The sequence below is a fragment of the Rhodnius prolixus genome, unplaced genomic scaffold (assembly GCF_049639745.1).
Source record: "Rhodnius prolixus isolate KJV_2025 unplaced genomic scaffold, Rpr scaffold_4, whole genome shotgun sequence".
NCBI lineage: Eukaryota > Metazoa > Arthropoda > Insecta > Hemiptera > Reduviidae > Rhodnius > Rhodnius prolixus.
Genome location: NW_027411614.1, coordinates 15,978,652 through 15,997,086, shown reverse-complemented (window position 1 = coordinate 15,997,086; position 18,435 = coordinate 15,978,652). Strand labels below are relative to the sequence as shown.

Sequence of the window (18,435 nt, the reverse complement as noted above, 5' to 3'; positions counted from 1 at the left end):
GTAATTTAAACAGATCATCCTTTTTTGCAGCGCTTTGTCTGCAATAATTTTCTACATAATTCATTACTAATTATATTTAACCTTTAATTTTTGAAAAGAAAATAGAATATAAAAATATCAGTAGCAGAAAAATAATGTTATTAATTGTCTGTAAGATGTCGAGAGTCAGATAATGAATATTGCTGATTATTTGCTTTTTGTAAAATAGAATTTATTGTTTAATATTGCGTCAAACACCTGCAAACTATTCTGCATTAGTAAATTATTAAACATTTCTAGAACAACTGGGTACCCTCACAAAATGAATATAAAAGTTACTTTTTATAAAGGTCGACTCGATACCAGCTTTGAATTATGGACCAATTTATCCCAAGATCCAATTTTATAAGCCCCCCTTTTTTTTTAGTGACCATTGCGATCAAGGACTGGCTGGGTCACAGAATGGATCATTCACAATCCAAAGCGATCCATCTTGTTTTACAGTTTTACAGGGCAGAAATGAAGACTTAATAAATTGTGGATTAATAATTAATCTAAGAGGATATGTATGAATAATGGATTAAGCAATGTGTGAGTAGCGAATTGTTAAACGACTGTTTGAACTCGGTCTTAAGTTTATTGGGAAGTAACAGTTCTTTACTACAGTTCGTGCCACCTACGATTTCCTTAAGGGTGATTAGATAGTTGGTATCTAAACTCAGGGTCTCCTCAACCGTGATAAGCGGTAAGTGGCACCTCTACCTCCTACACCTACTCCACCAATCTGAGGACAGCTATTTGTATCACTTCAGTTTCAAGATGGCTTATAAGATTTTTGGCGTGAAGACATAGATTTTCATTAACAATTTTCTTGTCAGTAATTTTTACGTTTGAATGAAGTTTTTGCTTTAAAGATTTTAGAAGAACCTGAAAAAAGAGGCCTTAAAGGATCTAAAGTTTCTTGTTTGCCACAGATAGTTAAACTGCGGTTAAAGAGCTAGGAGTTCTGTAATCTCAACCTTTATTTGGAAATGTAGGGGGACCACCAGTGGCCGACAAAGCTAATATGTAATGTGGTCTTGGTTAAATTTAAATCTCACAGATCAAGGAAAAAGATATACAGGGTGACCACCCACTTTTTTTTAAAAAACGGCGGGAAATTTCGAAAAAATCAAAAACACGTATTTAATCATTTTTAGTCTAGTTTATTTTCAGTGATTGCCCCATTTTTTTAAACCCCTGTATCTCGAGATACTGCATCCAACTTTTGTTTTTTCAAATGGAACGTTATATTTTTTTTTTTTTTGCATATTTTTACAGTATTTGAGCTCCTAAAGAAAACCAAAAAAAACTTTTTTGAAATCGGTTAGGTTTCAGATCATGGACTGAAGCCCGGGATTAAGGTTACTGTACACTTTATTTTTTAGATATCCCCACAAAAAATAGTCTGGTGGGGTTAAGTCCAAAGATCGAGGTAGCCATTGGATGGGATAATGAGTCCCTAAGCACTTTTCATGGAAATTTCTGTCCAGGTAACCTCGAACAACTCTCGTATTATGTGCCGGACAACCATCTTGTTGAAAATACATATCTAGCCGACGTTGTAGAGGAACATCTTCAAGCAGAACTGGCAAAATGTCTCTTAAAAAAAGTTAGATACCTTGCACCAGTTAAGTTCTCTCTGTAGTAGTATGGGCCGATTAGTTGATTTCCTAAAACTCCACACCAAACGTTTGTAGAAAAAACAACCTGAACGTCGAATAACTCTAGCCTGCCTAGATCTTGACTTCGCCACCATAAGTGCTGCTACAATCTATCCGCTACTGTCTATCCGTTGATTGTGCCCAGTTTGAACAGATTCTTTAAAAAAAATAAAGTAATTTTGACAGTAAACTGAAATTTGTTTTTCATATTTCAAATTACCATAACTTTTGAAAAACCTAACCGATTTCAACAATTTTTTTTAGGAGCTCAAATACTATAAAAATATGCAAAAAAAATATATAACGTTCCATTTTAAAAAACAAAGTTGGATGCTGTATCTCGAGATACAGGGGTTTAAAAAAATGGGGCAATCACTGAAAATAAACTAGACTAAAAATGATTGAATACGTGTTTTTTATTTTTTCGAATTTTCTCGCCGTTTAAAAAAAAAAGTGGGTGGAGCATATAACTCTGGTCACCCTGCATAAAAATTTATTAAGTGGTAATACGCAATGGTCTGATTAGAAAGATATCAATCAATCAATCATTTTATTTGCACAAAAGAATACATCTTTATGGCATGGAGTTGAGGTCAAATATTTACAAAAAATAAAACAGAAATCAATATTCATCTATGTATAGGTTAACTCAAAAAATAAAAACCAAAAAAGGGTTTAAATTAAAATTACAACATAAATATGTAAATAAATAAAAAATTGAAATTATATAACCTTAAATTAAAATTTCTACTATAAAAAATTCAAAATCTAAGAAACAGAAAAAAAAAACATTCATCTTTTAATTAGGCCGAATAGTTTAAATATAATTTTCTTTCTTTTAAACATATGATGCTATACAAAAAAATATGTTCAAGTTTAATTACATTATCAATGTTTAACAGATTTTCGAAACATTCAACTGGGGCATTTAACCTTAAAACATATTGAACTAAATATTTGTCTCTTTGAGCGGAGAATTTTGGGCATTCAAAAAGAAAATGAAACAAATCATCAGCAACTTTTAGCAAACACAGCAAGCAAATATTTGTAGGGTTAAATTCGTATCTTTCTTTATTAAATAAAATTCTACCTAATTTTTTACCCATTAGACGCATTTGTGCGATTAATCTTATTTTTTCTATATTTGAATTCAATAAGAGGTAATTTTCTGTAGAGCCAAACGAACAAATATTTCTAAAAAATACACTGAAGGAAGAATTGTTTACAAAATCAATATCTTTACTAAAAAAGTGGTTATCGAATGCTTGAATTATGTCGTTTACATGGTGAGAAAAGTACGAGACATCGCTATTTAATAATAAATGGTCAAAACTGATCGTGGAAAGGGCGGACTTCAAGACTGAGAACCAATTAAATGGCAGGACGAAATTTTTTTCAATTTGCATTAATCTCAGTAAACATTTTGCTGGTAGCCTATCATCCGCCATATTCAGAAGGGTGCCATACCAACTTAGCATACGTTTGACGACTTTAAGCTTTATATGTCTCCGACCTATTTCCAGTCTGATGAACGCACTTGGGGTTTGTGGAGGTAGTCTCAAAACTGCTTTAAAAAAAGCCATCTGCGCACGCTCCAAATCGTCGGAGTATGGGAAGCCCCAAATTTCCGAACAATTTAGCAACACACTCTCTGCCATTGACTCGTAAAGAAGGCATTTAGCCTCCCAGCTTTCAGAATGCGTTTTCTTCAGGAGATTCAAAACAGAAGAATTGGCGGCCTTAAATTTAGTGAGGTGATATTTGGCAGCAGTGTTAAATTTGCCCGAAGAAGAGAAAGGGACACCCAAATACGTGTAATTGCCTTTTACTTCGACTTTACTATTGTTGAATAGGAAATCTTTCATCTTTGGAAGACGGCCTCCTTTATGGAACATAACAATCACTGTTTTACTGGTGTTCACTACCAATGAATTAATTTCACAATACTCCTTAAGAATATTTAAATTTTGTTGGGTTTCCCTCCAGGTAGTAGACAGAAGAACGGTATCGTCAGCATACAGGATACACTGGAGATCTGTAGTGGGATTAACGTTGATACCATTAGCCCCACGGGAAATAAAAAAATCAACAAAATCAGAAGTAAATAGCGAGAAAAGTAACGGACTCAGAATCTCCCCTTGTAGAACCCCTTCCCTAATCGGAATTTCACAGGACTGTTCATTTCCTTGACAGACCACCATTGATGATAAGTCATACATCCTGATAATAAGTCGAAAGATATCAAAGTTTTTTCTATTCACAATGACACTGTGATAAACTCGTTGCGCCTCTTGGGAATTCCAAAAGGTTTGCCACTGCACCTTCAGAAATCTTAAGCAATAATCACAACAGAAGAGAAGATAGTTCTTCACTTCGAAGCAGTTTCTGGTGCTGAAGGCTGTGAAAACCGGCAGCTTTAAATATATTTCTTCAACATTTAGGCCTTATTTATCGTAGCTCTAATAATTCTAAATAATCTGTTTAATAAACTGCTGAAATAAAGTTAGTCTTTAAAGGCTAATAAAATGATTTGTTGTATCGAAAAGTATTCCATTTGGAGTCTAATAACCTTGGAGCCTAATAGGTAGCTAGACAGCTGAAAATAGTTAGGAATATAGTTTAATTGATGCAAATGTTAAATGTCATTAAAACACAAAAACAAACAAACAAAATATGTAGGTAAAGGAAGTTGTGAGAAGCTCTAAGATGAGGAAGAAAGTTAAGATATACAAGTTTTTGTGTTTTGGCATTGGTTCAAGTAAGGCAGTGTCCGGTGCGGAGGACTATAGTGGTCCAATAAATAATGGATGTTCCTGTTAGAGAGACAGGAGTGTCTGGTCCACTTTATCACATCGTATCATGCTGCTGGCCTCATTGACCAAGCGGTTTGGGTGGGAGAGATGAGCCGTAGAGAAAGAGGGAGAAATCGCCAAGGACTACCAGTTCTCTTCTTCTTCTTCCCGCTGTGAGAAATGGGTTTCAGATCTCCTCGGCCACTACCCAACTTTTAAAATCTCCCATACCAGAGATGGCGGAATCGATAAAAAGCAACTTTATTCGTATAATACACAGCTTTAATAATCTCTCTTTTCAGATTTTATAAACTACTGGTTTATTTTTTTTCTTGTCTTTATAAATCTGATATAAATTAAATTTTGGTCACATGGAATCAGTTAAAAATCTACCCTATTATTCCTAAACGCTGCAGAAGTGGGGAGGATGAGACACTAAGACCAGTTGAGATTCTACCAAGGATTTCAAGTTTGTCATCTAGCTTTGCTAATTTATTATACATTTCAAATTTTGTTTTGATCATTCCCTAAAAGAGGATAGGATTCAATTTGTGTTAAAAATAAATAGTACCTGTTGGATGCTGTGTAATATTTGTAGGTAGCGCTAATGTATTAAAATGTATGCCAACGTATAACTCAAACATTCAGACCCGTTCTCAAATTATCGCCTTAACCAGTAACTTATCTCCTTCTGATTTGTTTTGTTTTTTTTAACTTTATTTATTTTCACAACTGCGGAACATTTCTGCAACAAGTGAAGCTGATACAACCTTATACAAGGTGTAAATAAATGCATGAATAGCATTAGGGGGGTATTCACCTAATACTTTTAGGTAAACTCCCAAAGAAGATCATTAACATACTATGCACTTACTTCATTAAGAAGAACATGGAACCACCCATTGCTTCAACAGTCTTGAAGGATTTACTAGTTTTGTCATCAGTGAGTTGGGAAACTAGAAGGTTATGTTGTGTGGAAATTGAGGCGCGAAACTTAGCTTTCCAGGATCTCGCAGCTTCAGAAACAAGGAGATCTCGGTGCAAGGTAGAGTTAAAAACCAAGTAAGGAGCATTAGCGATTTGATAAAGTGTTTTTTTTTTTTATTTTTTTTTTTTATAATGAAAAGCTTGGATTTTATAGATATTGGAGCCTCAATGTTCCATTCCACATGTCCAGTCAGGTTTGTTGAGTATCATTGTATAGATAATAAGTAGTTTGTTGTTATTAAAACTGGAACATTATGCTTTTCACAGACTGTAAATGAATTTATTAAGGACGATGATTTAGAAGAGTCCTAAGCTTATAAATTAAAAATTGTCTGATGTGAAGAATACTGACAGAAACTATTCTTCTAAGATTTTTTGTAAAGAAGTGTTTCGGATTACCCAGACATACTCCAGATTTTAACATTTATTTAGAAACAAATCTGAATTTGATATTCCTGTATACTTTCAAACGTAATTTGAATTACATAAAAAAGTGTCTCAAATTGCCACATTCCAGGTATCCTTTTATGCTAACTAGAGAAATTATAAAATAAAAAATATTTTGATACAAAGAGTGGCAGGTATTTTGTACTAAACGTAATGTTGCAATACATGATCTACTGAATGGCGATGTATCAACCTCAGAAAATTACAGGAAAATTAAGAACAATTACAGCAGAAGAGTTTAAGTTAAAAGCATTGAACAGCAGTAGATATACTTTATTCAAACAGTTACAGCCAGACTAACCATATTGGTTGGCTAATAAAACTGCGGGATGAGCTGCTGTATTTGAATAAGTATACTCGTATGTTTAATCAGACGGTAGCATTATGCTCTTTATGTAACAAAAATGAGGTTGAAGATGTTTTTCATTTTGTAGCTTCTGCCCCATTTTGGCAGAATTTAGAATAAAATATTTAAATGAAAGAACATTAGACCATGCCGAATTTATTTCCTATTTGGATTGAAAAGATTGGGCTGGTCTAATAAATTATTGTATTCATGCGTGGAAGTACAGGTTCTTTTTAGTTTCAGAATTTAATTATTAAGATGATTAAACTAATGTTTAATTTAATAAACAAACTGTTTATATTTTATTAGATTTGTTTATTTTACTTTGTTTTTGTTATTCATTAGGTTTTTCTTATTTATATTTCTTTATCATACTTCAGTACAATTATTTTATTTTTTGTTTTTTAGTTGCTAATATAAAATACAACAACCCCTCAGACGGTCAATGACCATGAGAAATCTTGTTGAATTAAGAATATACTTTATAAATTTTCAACATTGAAAACAAATGTAATAAAAATATAAATAAAGACTGTTATTATTATTTTTTTTTTTTAGCGCACAACAGCTGAGGTTATTAGCGCTCGGAGCTTTTTTCAGTGCACTGCCGGCCTCCGGACAGTGTTCTCTCGTTACAGACAACACTGTCCATCACCGGACAGTGAGCTGTAAGAAGCTCCTAGGAAGAGAAAATCTAAGGGTTAGCAGCTGGATTCGTGTTGTTGTTATTATTATTATTATTATTATTATTATTATTAATATTATTATTATTATTATTATTATTGACAGAACCTGCACAAGGCCTGCTCGTAAGTAAATATTGTAAATATACAAATTGTATTTGTAATATTGTTTAGTCTAAAATAGCCGTTTCATGATGGTCATCCAACGATGACCATTAAATTCTTTCAATTTATTTTGCTCATGTTTTGTACTAATCTTATTTACTCGTTGCAATGCAAACTAAATAAAGAGAGTAAAAAAAATATGGAAGTTTAAGAAAATGAAATAATTAGTCAAGGTTTATGGCAATTTTACAATCAATGTCAGTGTCACAAAACATTTTTGGGCAAATGCAAACATCTAAATAATTTTGATGTGTTTCTAAACTAATACAGTTTTGTTCTTTTTTTTAAAATTTCGGCTTAACAGAATGTTTAAATTTAACTGATTACATTAATTTAATAATAATCACAATCCAGATGTACAGAAATCTTATTAGGATCAGCAAGTTATGGCTACAACATAAGAATTTATTTGCGTTAATTATGTGCTTTGTTTAAATGTTGTCGCTTTTAATTTAACATGCAAATATATTCAAAATATCACAAGGATGATATCAGATCGTATGCTATTTCATTTAAAGCATGCATTAATTTGTAGATGTCCAGCTAAGTTAGTATCAACATGATCTGGTCTGAGTGAGGTAGGTAGTACGCCCTGAGTCTTACACAATATTTATTTACCAACTTACAAGTATATTCTCTCAGATTGAAAAAGAAATAAAAAGCACTCCAGGATTTTGTTAAATATATCTACGCTCTAAAAAGAATGCTGTGATAAGTCTCTTTGTCTAACTTCAAAAAAGAATAAAAATGCTAAACTATAGACTACCGACAAACTTGTTTTTGTTATGACAATGTGTAACAGAATGGAAACGGTGAATATGCTACTTAACACTTTATTCGCGAAATTTGACACCATTTTAGTATGCATACGACAGAAGTTGTTTTACGGTGTAGTTGCATGTTGCAAGATGAGTATTACAACATTTTATTTGCAAAATCTTGTAACCTCCCAGATCTTTGAAACACCCTCACAATCTTTTAATCAAAGGAAAAATAACCAACTGCATAGGAAGCATCATTTCATTGGCCAAGCCACTTCTTTGAGGCCCGTTTAAACACTGGAAATATTAAATTAGTAGCCACTTATTTGCGAACTAAACACACCTAAATGAGTGGTAACGAATTAGATGCAAATATTTAGACAATTTTCGCTAGTTGTAAATATTTTAATTCTAATTTGGCTTAAAACTAACTGAAAAATTTAACAGACATAAAGATAGGCAACGTATGCTGTAGGTTCAAATGCGTGGTTACTACTTGTGACTGGAAGTTAAATCCCTCCGTTAAACGTGTACAACACTTGTAGACTTGTAAACAAATACATAGGTAAATTATGAACAAAAGATGGTGTTAAGAAAAGAGTAGAACATATGCTCAAAAATTTCTTTTTTCATATAAATATACATTATAGGAATTTAGGGCACTTTGAAGTTTATTATTCTATTCAGTAGTAACATCAGGTAGCAGTAATCTAAACTACCCAGCACAAGGCAAGCAATAAGATCTTGCGGAGATCTTCGGTTAACATTGTAATTATTAGAAGTATTCTTACGAATTATTTTAGAAATATCTTGTATTTGGTCAAATAGATTGCAAGGAAGCAATTTAGTAATAACCAGAACCAAATTTTTAGCAGAATAAATACTCCATTATGTTCAAAATGGCATGAATTATTTTAATTCGCTTGCAGGAAACTAAGATCTTTTCAATCTTGGAAAAATATTAGAATTGTAGAAATAGATAAAGAGAGGATATCCTCGTCTAAAGTAACACAAAAGCGACCAAATCTTTGCGACAGATTTCCTTTGACACACTATCTTTGCGAAAATAGAAACAGTTTAAATTAAGTGTTAAAACAGTAAAACGACCTTATCTTAATCTACAACGAAGCAAATATAATAATTATAAAAGTTCTAGAAAGTTAGAAAAATGTATTGCAGAACAATTAATTAGGATTTTATCTATAATTCATATTAATAATGAGATATAATCTTTCACATTAAATTTGATAAGTTGTGGGAAAAATACAGACATATTTATGTTAAACATTGATTTATATTGAATATTCGAATATGTTATTTGAATTCTTTTTGTAAATATTTACTTTTTTCTCTCCTTGTGTTGAAGAAGAAAAAGAATGAAGATTCGCAGTAAGCGAATGGAGGACAATGGCGGAGGACTTTCAAATCTTTTTACTTTTTTTTTTTTTTTTTTTTGAAGTTAAACTAAGAAAAGAAATATTGCGCTGGTAAGAGGTAGATAAGGAATATCTGGTTTTTAATATATATTTTTTTTTGTACTAATTTTATTTTCTTAAGAATGTAAACTACTTTATGAGACATCTCAGACCATGTTATGATGGTCATCTATATTCAAGGCAACTGAAATTAATTTCATATTCTCCATCTATTTTATAGCATTCATTGTGAATGTAATATTAAAGAAAATAAATAAACAGGTAAATGTGTCAAATGCTTTATTTGGATCCTTTTCAAATATGTAATTTCATTGGTTAAAAAATTATTTTTAAACTGCGAAGTTAGAAAGAAAAAAAGATGTCTACGTAGAGTCCCATATTATTTCTTAAAAAACCTAGATGGACCCCAGTGTCATCTTATTTTCTTACTTTTTTATTTGTTCGAAAAATAATGCACGGCGCAACTCACCCAAATCCAAGAAAATATAGGCAAATTTCTTAATTGTACTTGTTTTGCTAAGAGCTGAGGATTTAGAAGTTAATCCAGCAGAGTGCTCTACTTTCTTCATCTCAGAACTAAGGAAAATTTAAACTTCTTTCTTGTTTACACATTTTCCAGAAATCTCATCCCATAAACTGTTCTGGAAAAATGAAAAAATAAACGTGATTGTTTATAATTAGAGGTATTTCCGCAATAAATGAAACAATCAGAACAATTTACTGGAAAATTGAAAACAGCTCAAGCTATCTGTAAATTACACTCTCGTTAAACAATTTTCCTCTTAGTTGGTGGACATGTAAATCTGCCTTTATATTGTTAACTAATTAAAGAAAGAAATGAATAAAAACAAATAAAATCAATGATATTTTGGAATAAAACTATTTTTTACAAAGTAATGTGAATAAATAGAAATTATTAGTTAATTAAATAGTGTGTATTCGATTTTTTCCTTCAATTACACGTATATTTTGCCTTCTATTAGAATAAATGTCGCATTTTATTTTTTTACAATGTTAATAATGAAGATTTCAAAATTTCTTCTTCATCCTCCTTTTCTAATCAGACATCTTAGCAAAGTCCCCCACAATCTTGTTAATGTTGGATATGAAAATGAATGGACGGGGGGGGGAAAAAAACGAAGAAGTGAAATCAGGACACAGAGAGTTATGGCATCTGCCTGTAAATGGATTTCGTGACAAAGCTGTTGGGAGAGATATCAGCGGATATTCGAATGGATCTATTATTACTTATTGCGTTGGTGTCTCTCGTCAACAGGTGCACGACATATTTCCATTTCTAGAGCTGCAATAAATCACGATAGATATTGCGATCCATTATTATTTTATTTTCATCGATATTACTGGTAGTACCAAAAATAGTAATGCTAAAATTAGTCCACAGTAATGTTATTTATAGTGGGTGATGATTCTAGAAGGAAATATGACTAAAAAAATCATTTCTAGTGAAATTAGTCTCACACATTGGTAATCACAATAAAAGAATGTTAAATACAAATAAAAAATTTCTAATTTGAAAAATACAAAATTAAGATTGGTTTTTGTGCACCAAAATTGTTACCAAATCTTCATCAGCACAAAACAGACTCAACTACAGTTGAGTACCTATTTTAATTATGCAAGTACCTATTTTACCTATGCAAGTTGTCTATAATTGAGAAAAATTTTCAGATAGACAATGTGATCAGATAAAGGTAAAATGTCCTTAACTGAAAAATCAACAAATGATATAATTTTCTTAGAATAGTTCACTCTTTTGGAAGCTTCAGATAAAAAGAGGGTAGGCTTTGGAATCAAAAATGCAGCTAGCTATGTTCACATTTAATATAAATTAATGTTTTTCAATGCTTTTACTTTATTTTGTAGAATGGCCAACTGAACCTGAGACAATCACCTCCCTTAAATCGTTTCATCGCACTCAGTAAGGGGAAGTCGCCCACGTTGAAAACTTATGCTATATGTAATAGAAAACTTTGTACTCACGAAATTCGGGAAGGTACCTGCTTTTTTTTACATTCTCTGTAAACCTATTAAAAAATATAAAATCAAAGCAGTTCATTGGGTACTTACAAGTGCCTTTTTTTACAGCTGTTTATCTGCTGTAAATTATTATTTCTTGTCAAAGAAATCTCTTATATGTAGAGCTTGAATCCAAATGCTAGGTTCTTAATGTTAGCATTATAACATTAACATAATTATGCTTAATATTTATATTATTAGAAAAATTAAACATTAAAAACTAACAGAAACATAATAACCTTTCAAGCTCTAGTCAGAAAAGGGATGCAGTGATATTATTCTATTGCCTAATAAAGGTTCGAATCTATTTTGCTTGTCTATCTCAAGATAGAAATGTTTTTATTGGCGACTTATTAAACATTAGTTCTTCTCCTAAGCACTGAAAAGAACTCGAAGCGACAAATTACAAATGATTCTGGGTAAAAAAAAAATTACTTACTAATTAATGTAATTTGTAACTATAATTAATCTAAACTAAAATTGCCAAGCTCTAATATAGGCCTCAGGCAAGTATTTCCTGCTAGAATTCGATGATGATTTGGCGGTATTTTCTATCAGCTAACATCACCTTATTTGGAAACAATTTGAAAATTTAGGTTACAGTGGTAGTAATAGCGTAAATATTGTAATTACCAGTAACAAAATGAAAGTAATGATGATTGGTGAGATGAATAGGAGAATTGATCAGAAATGTGGAAGTAGTCATGGTAGGAGATTGACATACCAAAGGAGTCTCATCCAAAGGAGACAGTTTTGTGGATGTAAGGTGGAGAAAGGTTAGGGGTATAAGGCCAGGTGTTTAAGTGATCGGTGAGGGCTATGAAGAGATGAGTCTAAGAAAATGAAACTTACAGTGAACTCATCAAAGTACAGGACATAAAGAAAGACTAGTAAAAGTTTATTACAGTCCATTGAGGTAAGATATTTGAGGAAAGTTGATGAAAAGACTGTCTAAACTGGGAATATTGCAATTAGATGGAGAGGTCGTTCAAAAATCGAAATGGGAAGTGTAGGAGAACTGATTACGCTGATTTCGAATATGATGGGTCTCGATTGGATATTCAGAGTGGCATAAGAGAAATCGATTGAGATTGAAAGGCTGTGGACGAAATGGGAGGTTTGTAAGGAGGAAGCATTTGAAATGAGAGAAATTACTTGAAGGTACACAGAAAATGGAAGCCTACAAGAAGTTGTGTGGGAAGGAAAACCCTCATCGCTAGACCAGTTACAATAATGAAGATGATGAAGAGTTCATAAAATTATTATTATAAAGTAGTATTCATTAAATAATTAGTAACGTTCATTAAAATAACCTGAAATCTAGACGCAACTAAGTAATTTTTTGTGATCAGTAATAAGTTTCGTTGAGAATTTACCATTATCATATTTACTTGAAAAAGAATTTGAAATTTGGCCTAAAGCAGATCAAATTTTGGTAAAAATCTAATCTTTTTATTTCTATATATCTATTAATTTGTTAATTAATTAATTTGCTTAATTTCAGACCCCGTCTATTTTAAACAATTTCTTCCAATTCTTCTATTGGGAACGTTTTGCAAAGAAACAGCTTTTGACAATTCAGGAACATTGAATTGATCACATATTTAAACGCTCTAATTTTATACATAGGCATTTATCTTGTTGCATAAAATTTATTAGTAAAGATAATTTTTGCTTTGAAAAGATGCTTTCTGTTTTGAAAAGATGCTTTTTTTTTTTACAAGCAGTAGATTGATCCTTTCTGTAAAAATTAACATATGCCGTAATCAATTCATCAAGAGGGTTGAGCTGTATAAGATACGTTGTATTCCCACATTCTCTAGCTTGGACTACTAACAGCTTCAGGTATCCAATGTTGCCATTGATGGACAAGCTAATCACTTGGACTGCGCACATCGTAATTCTTGTAGTAAATCAATCATTCACTGATAGTTACCTTCTTGTCTATGCCTTAGTTTGCATAAAATAAAATTACTTTCTGATATTCCAAGCGATGCAAAATGTTTACAAGAATGTGGACTGTACAAAATCGCTCTTATTTAAATATTTTAATAATTTTCTCTCATTTTATCACTATTTCTAGCGAATAGCTCTTTAATTCGGTAATTGTCGGTATAGTTGTACGCATATTTTGTATCAAAAAAATGGATTAACTTTGTCCTGTAACTAAGATAAAATGTGGATCAATTTTACATGTACATTTCATGAGCATGGTATCTCTATAGGAGGGCCTGTCCTTAAAACTAATTCAGTAAGCAGAGTAATATGGAATGATGTATCTTTGTTTAAACCTTTAATTTTCCGAATAATCACTAATTGCTAATAATTGCATTTTTCCAATTTATTTCAAACCTAAGACATGCAGCAGACAATGTGATGTTGGTAAGTCAGAGGAACGTGAACACAAGGTTAAATAAATACTATATAAACATGTCAAACGAAATATATAATTATGTAATAATTCATTTACTACATATATTAATCCTTCAATAGAAATGGCAGTTATTTATTTTACTCTAAAACATGAAAATGTCTGTTCATGCATCTCTATTTGTATAAAATGCAAAAAATATTACAATTTGTAAATACATTACACAACCAAAAACTTGTTTAAAATAAGTATTTATTTTCCTCTGTTGAGTTTAAAAATAATTTCGCAGTATCCTTTATGTTATGATATATCTTTGTCGTTTTACACTATAATACTTTTTATTTTTGTTCCTAACTAAAATAGTTTTAGGTAGCTTTACTGTCTTGAATATGATTGAGTTATCACATTCTACATTTGAGTGGGAGTTGTATTAATAGGAAATCGTTAGGCCTTATTACTCTTGAATAAACTTAAGGAAGGTTAGATTCTAAGATGAATTACATGGAATCACATCTTTAAATATGGCTGGAATCCAATTTAGGAAATCTTAGGGCCTTGGTCCTCTCACTTTTTTGTTTATGCATTTATTTATTTACATCAACATCAACACCAAAATAGTCATAAACAAGAAAAATCGAATCAATAAGAATTACTCAAAAAAGAATGTAATGCTAAATGCCAATGGTAAGATAAGGAATTAACTTAATCAAAAGCTACGAGCTCGTAAATGCCGCTGAAAAAATACTTTATTGTGAAGAGATTAGCTATGTTCGATTACGCGGAGGACCTGTCTTCGAATCCAGCTGAAAAATTCAAATTTTTGAATTCAAAAATTTTGTTTTCCTAGGAGGTTCTTCCGGTGATGGACAGTGCTGTCTAGCAAACATACTTTACTGTAAATTTCTTTTATTAACCATTTAATGAAATCCCAGGCCTAGACCAGGAATCGAACCCAGTACCACAATACATTTCAGCTTCACTGGTCTCACCTCGAACCGCTCGGCTACCGTGGCGTCTTAATAATTTTATGCCTTCGATAAAAGTTTCGTAGGAAGAAAATGAATACCCAAAAGAGGATAAGATGAAGAATATAGCTTTCAGATGTGAATCCTGGGCACTGACTGAAAAATGAGAAGAGCCACATTCAGTCAACTGTGATGTGATATCTTAAGGAAGTAGACGGTAAATCAGAGTGGCACGATCAGATACACCTAGGTACAAACTGCTGTCAATGCTGAAACAATCATACAATTGTGGAAAGAGAGCAACTCAAGTTCTTTAAATACATGTACAGAACAACGCAGACCTGAGGGTAAATTGGCGAGAGGAAGAAGGAGAGGAATGAGAGAACATTCATGAAGAAAATAATTGTGGCTAGTGGTGGTAACTGTGCGAATGCAAAGACCTTGTCGCGAAATAGAGATCAGTTGCGAAACAATGTCAACGTTCTAGACGTTCAGGTAGATGAGGTGAAGAGTAAGTGAGCAAGTAAGCATGATTTCATTCTTTACTTTTGTCCTATATTTTAATTTGCAACAAGAAAGTGGTAAACCTTTTCCGGGTACTTGGTCTTCAATGTAATGTGATAGTGGATTCTATTCTCGATTCAAGCCTTGGATACGTATTAAGAACTCTACGTCATTATTGTATAAAATAATATATAAAATATCGTCCAGAAGGAATAAAGAATGATGCCAATTTCAGTCATTATTCTTTCTTCCTTCTGTATTAATGAATCTGTCATTAAGAACAATGAACAATAAAATATCGTCTTTTTAGCAAATAAGATGTAAGAGAAACATTTTAACGCTACTAAAGAAACAGATTAATTCAAAGTGATATTGGTACCATTAAAATTATAATACTATAGTATTTAAAAAAGAAGCAAATTGTATTCCACTCAATACAACTAAATAAATTATAAAATAGAGAGTAGCTACATGGTATTGCTCTCTACCGCCGGATACAGTAACCTCTATTGCATTATTTATTTTACTCAACTTAGTACCTGATTTACATGACATTTTTATGTATATAAATTATCCTATCCTTATAAATTAAGGATCTACTATTTATGTGCTGATAAATTTTCTGCGTATAATATTAAATTTCCAAAACAAGTTGATGGTGAATATTATGCAGAAGTTATCTTCGGAATCACTGTTTTTGTGATTCAAAATATAGAAAAATCATCAAGACTACATCTAAATAATTTTTGTATTATTTATTATTCATCTTCTCACTAGTTTCTTAGGATGCCAGCTGAAGCCATCTCTTTATCTCTGTCAGTCCATAAAAACAAACGAGTAATGATTTTTAGATGAGTATGAAAAGAGAAGAGTGGGATTCATAGTTATTGCTATTAGTGCGCTAATATACAATATATAACTGAAAGCTGTACAATATATAACTGAATAAATAGTTGGAACACATGGTGGAATATGCAATGCTGAATAATATCTGTGATTTTTCTACATTTTGAATCAAAATTTTTGTTTTGTATCTATCAATTATTAAGTTAGAAGCTATTAAACAAAATGTAAGTTTTCTTCGTTCATGTAAACATAAACTCAGTCAAATCGATTCAGTTCCTCTTTATAAGTGGTTTGAGATGGTTACAGTGGTAAACAGGTCAAATTGTCCTCATAATCCTGAGAAATAAATCTTAATTTCTACTGCTGCTTTTGTTCATTAGGTTTCTTAACAAAAAGTGATCTATTATATTAAAACCATTCCTATGTTCAGAGTTTGGAATAATCTTATGATGGAATATTATGAAATTATGAATTTAATTTTTAATTGGGGGTTGTGAAACATAAGTTAATAATTTACCTAAAATACACATTGTTTTTTTTCTTTTTTGCATTTAGGTAAAATTGATAGAGATGATTTTTATTTTTAAGTTAAGTTTAATCATTGGTAAGTTTTCCAATGATTAAACGGGAAGATCAGATTTAGGGAAGCGATGGTTCAGTGCTGAGTAAGTTCTGGTGCTGACTTTACACCAACATTGCTCCACTGGGAGTCCATTTCTTGGAGCATCTATCTTGCACAACTACCCGTCTTCTTGTTTTACTCTCCTCCCGCCATATCTTACTCCTTCTATTTCAACTTCTTTCTAGCGCGCGCAAAATGATAATCTGGTGAAATCTACTCTTCCGCAGCACCCTTCCTTCTTGTAGCTTTCGGTCGTTATTTTGATCGTAGCAAGTCCGGTAGAGCCAGGGTACTAACTCAAGGATCACAAACATCATAGTAGAGATGCTGCTAAACTACTGCTTGTGTATGTCTGCCAAGTAGGGTAATTTACTGAGGAAGAAGCTGCAAAAGAATCTCTCACATAGAAACGGGACTTTTTTTTTTAGAGAGAGAGAGAAGACGCAAGCTACGACCACACATTCGTATGCTGAGCCGGAACAACAAGTTATACAGATGGCAACTTTTTATATCTCTGGTCTCTGCCCCTCTCTCCTTCTTTCTCAATGTCGTTTCATCAGATCTATCCAACTCCACTTCCCCATGCTAATGGGACACAAATTTTTAGTTGGAACGAATGCATATATATAGATAAAACTGGGGAGAATCTTCTTTTTTAAATCACCAAACTCTCGTTCACCTACATATTTAATAACGGAGCAAAATCATTTAGACAGGACAAGATTTTACTAAATTAGAATTTTACAATCTGCTCTTTTCTTACATGAAAGAAAAATAGAAATCACTGACCGCATACCTTGATGAAGAGGATACACTTTTATTTAATTAAATTCCAATGTTGTAGATTATAATAATATAAGAATATTTGTTTCGTTTTCTTTTAGCTCATTAAAAAAAATCATACATATTTGATTTTATAACCTCAACATAACTATTCATACAACGAAATTAGAAAATGAGAGCTCTTTCAAACTTTGAACAGTGTTAGTGACATGAGCTTCTGCTTCTAAATCGGCAGAATACGCTCCTAAAAAAACAAAGAGGTTTGATATCTGTCAAGGCAGAGGCGCTAGAAGTTTCTCGTAAGCAGGAGTTGGTTGGTGATTTGAGAAGTAACTGTATTGCTATCAAAATTAAAATTATTCATTCAATTAGAGTTAATTATATCATTTTCTTAATAAGCTTGTTTCAAAAAAATGTTCAAAAAATATTATTTAGGCATTATCATCATTAGTAATTGACAATCATTAGTAATTAAGTAATTGTACTATCCTTATGAGACTGTGAGGTATTAAGATGATTTAAAGACTGGAAAAGGAAGGAACTCTTTCGACTTTTAACCGAGGTATGGCGTCTCGTTATCACGGAAATCTAGCCATAGACTGAGTCAGAGCTAGTTGCTTATGTATCGTAATTGTCTCCGACATCCAAACGACTCTGCTCGTTATCAAGTTCTACAAAATATTTAGATACCATTGTGTTGTTCTAAGAAGGAATAAGTCAGTACGCAGCGCTCAAGACATCCTTATCTCATGGAAGCCACGAAGAAGAATGTAGTGGATGAGTGGCAGTCATGATGAAGAAAGAAGGGAAAGAGGCTGCGCTATTCCTCAAATAAATTGAATATTGGAAGTGATAGATCTGGTTTATATTCCAGCAATATACTATTGGTAAATTAAGGAAGAAGCCACCAGTAGCTGTTAACAGTAGCCAATATGTTGGTTATTTCCAGCCCTCATAAAAGAGAATGGTTAATGTGCAAACAAGACCACAAAAACAATAAATAAATAA

The 18,435-nt window shown here is 32.0% G+C and overlaps 1 long non-coding RNA gene across 1 annotated transcript in view; it reads right to left on the bottom strand.

Annotated features, from left to right (window-relative positions):
• Positions 1–9,572: 9,572 nt before the first annotated feature.
• LOC141455778 (uncharacterized) overlaps positions 9,573–18,435 on the bottom strand; it is a 119,790-nt gene continuing 110,927 nt past the window's right edge. The window contains exon 5 of the long non-coding RNA XR_012459430.1: positions 9,573–9,940. This is a non-coding gene — a long non-coding RNA (uncharacterized lncRNA). The remainder of the gene's footprint in view (positions 9,941–18,435) is intronic.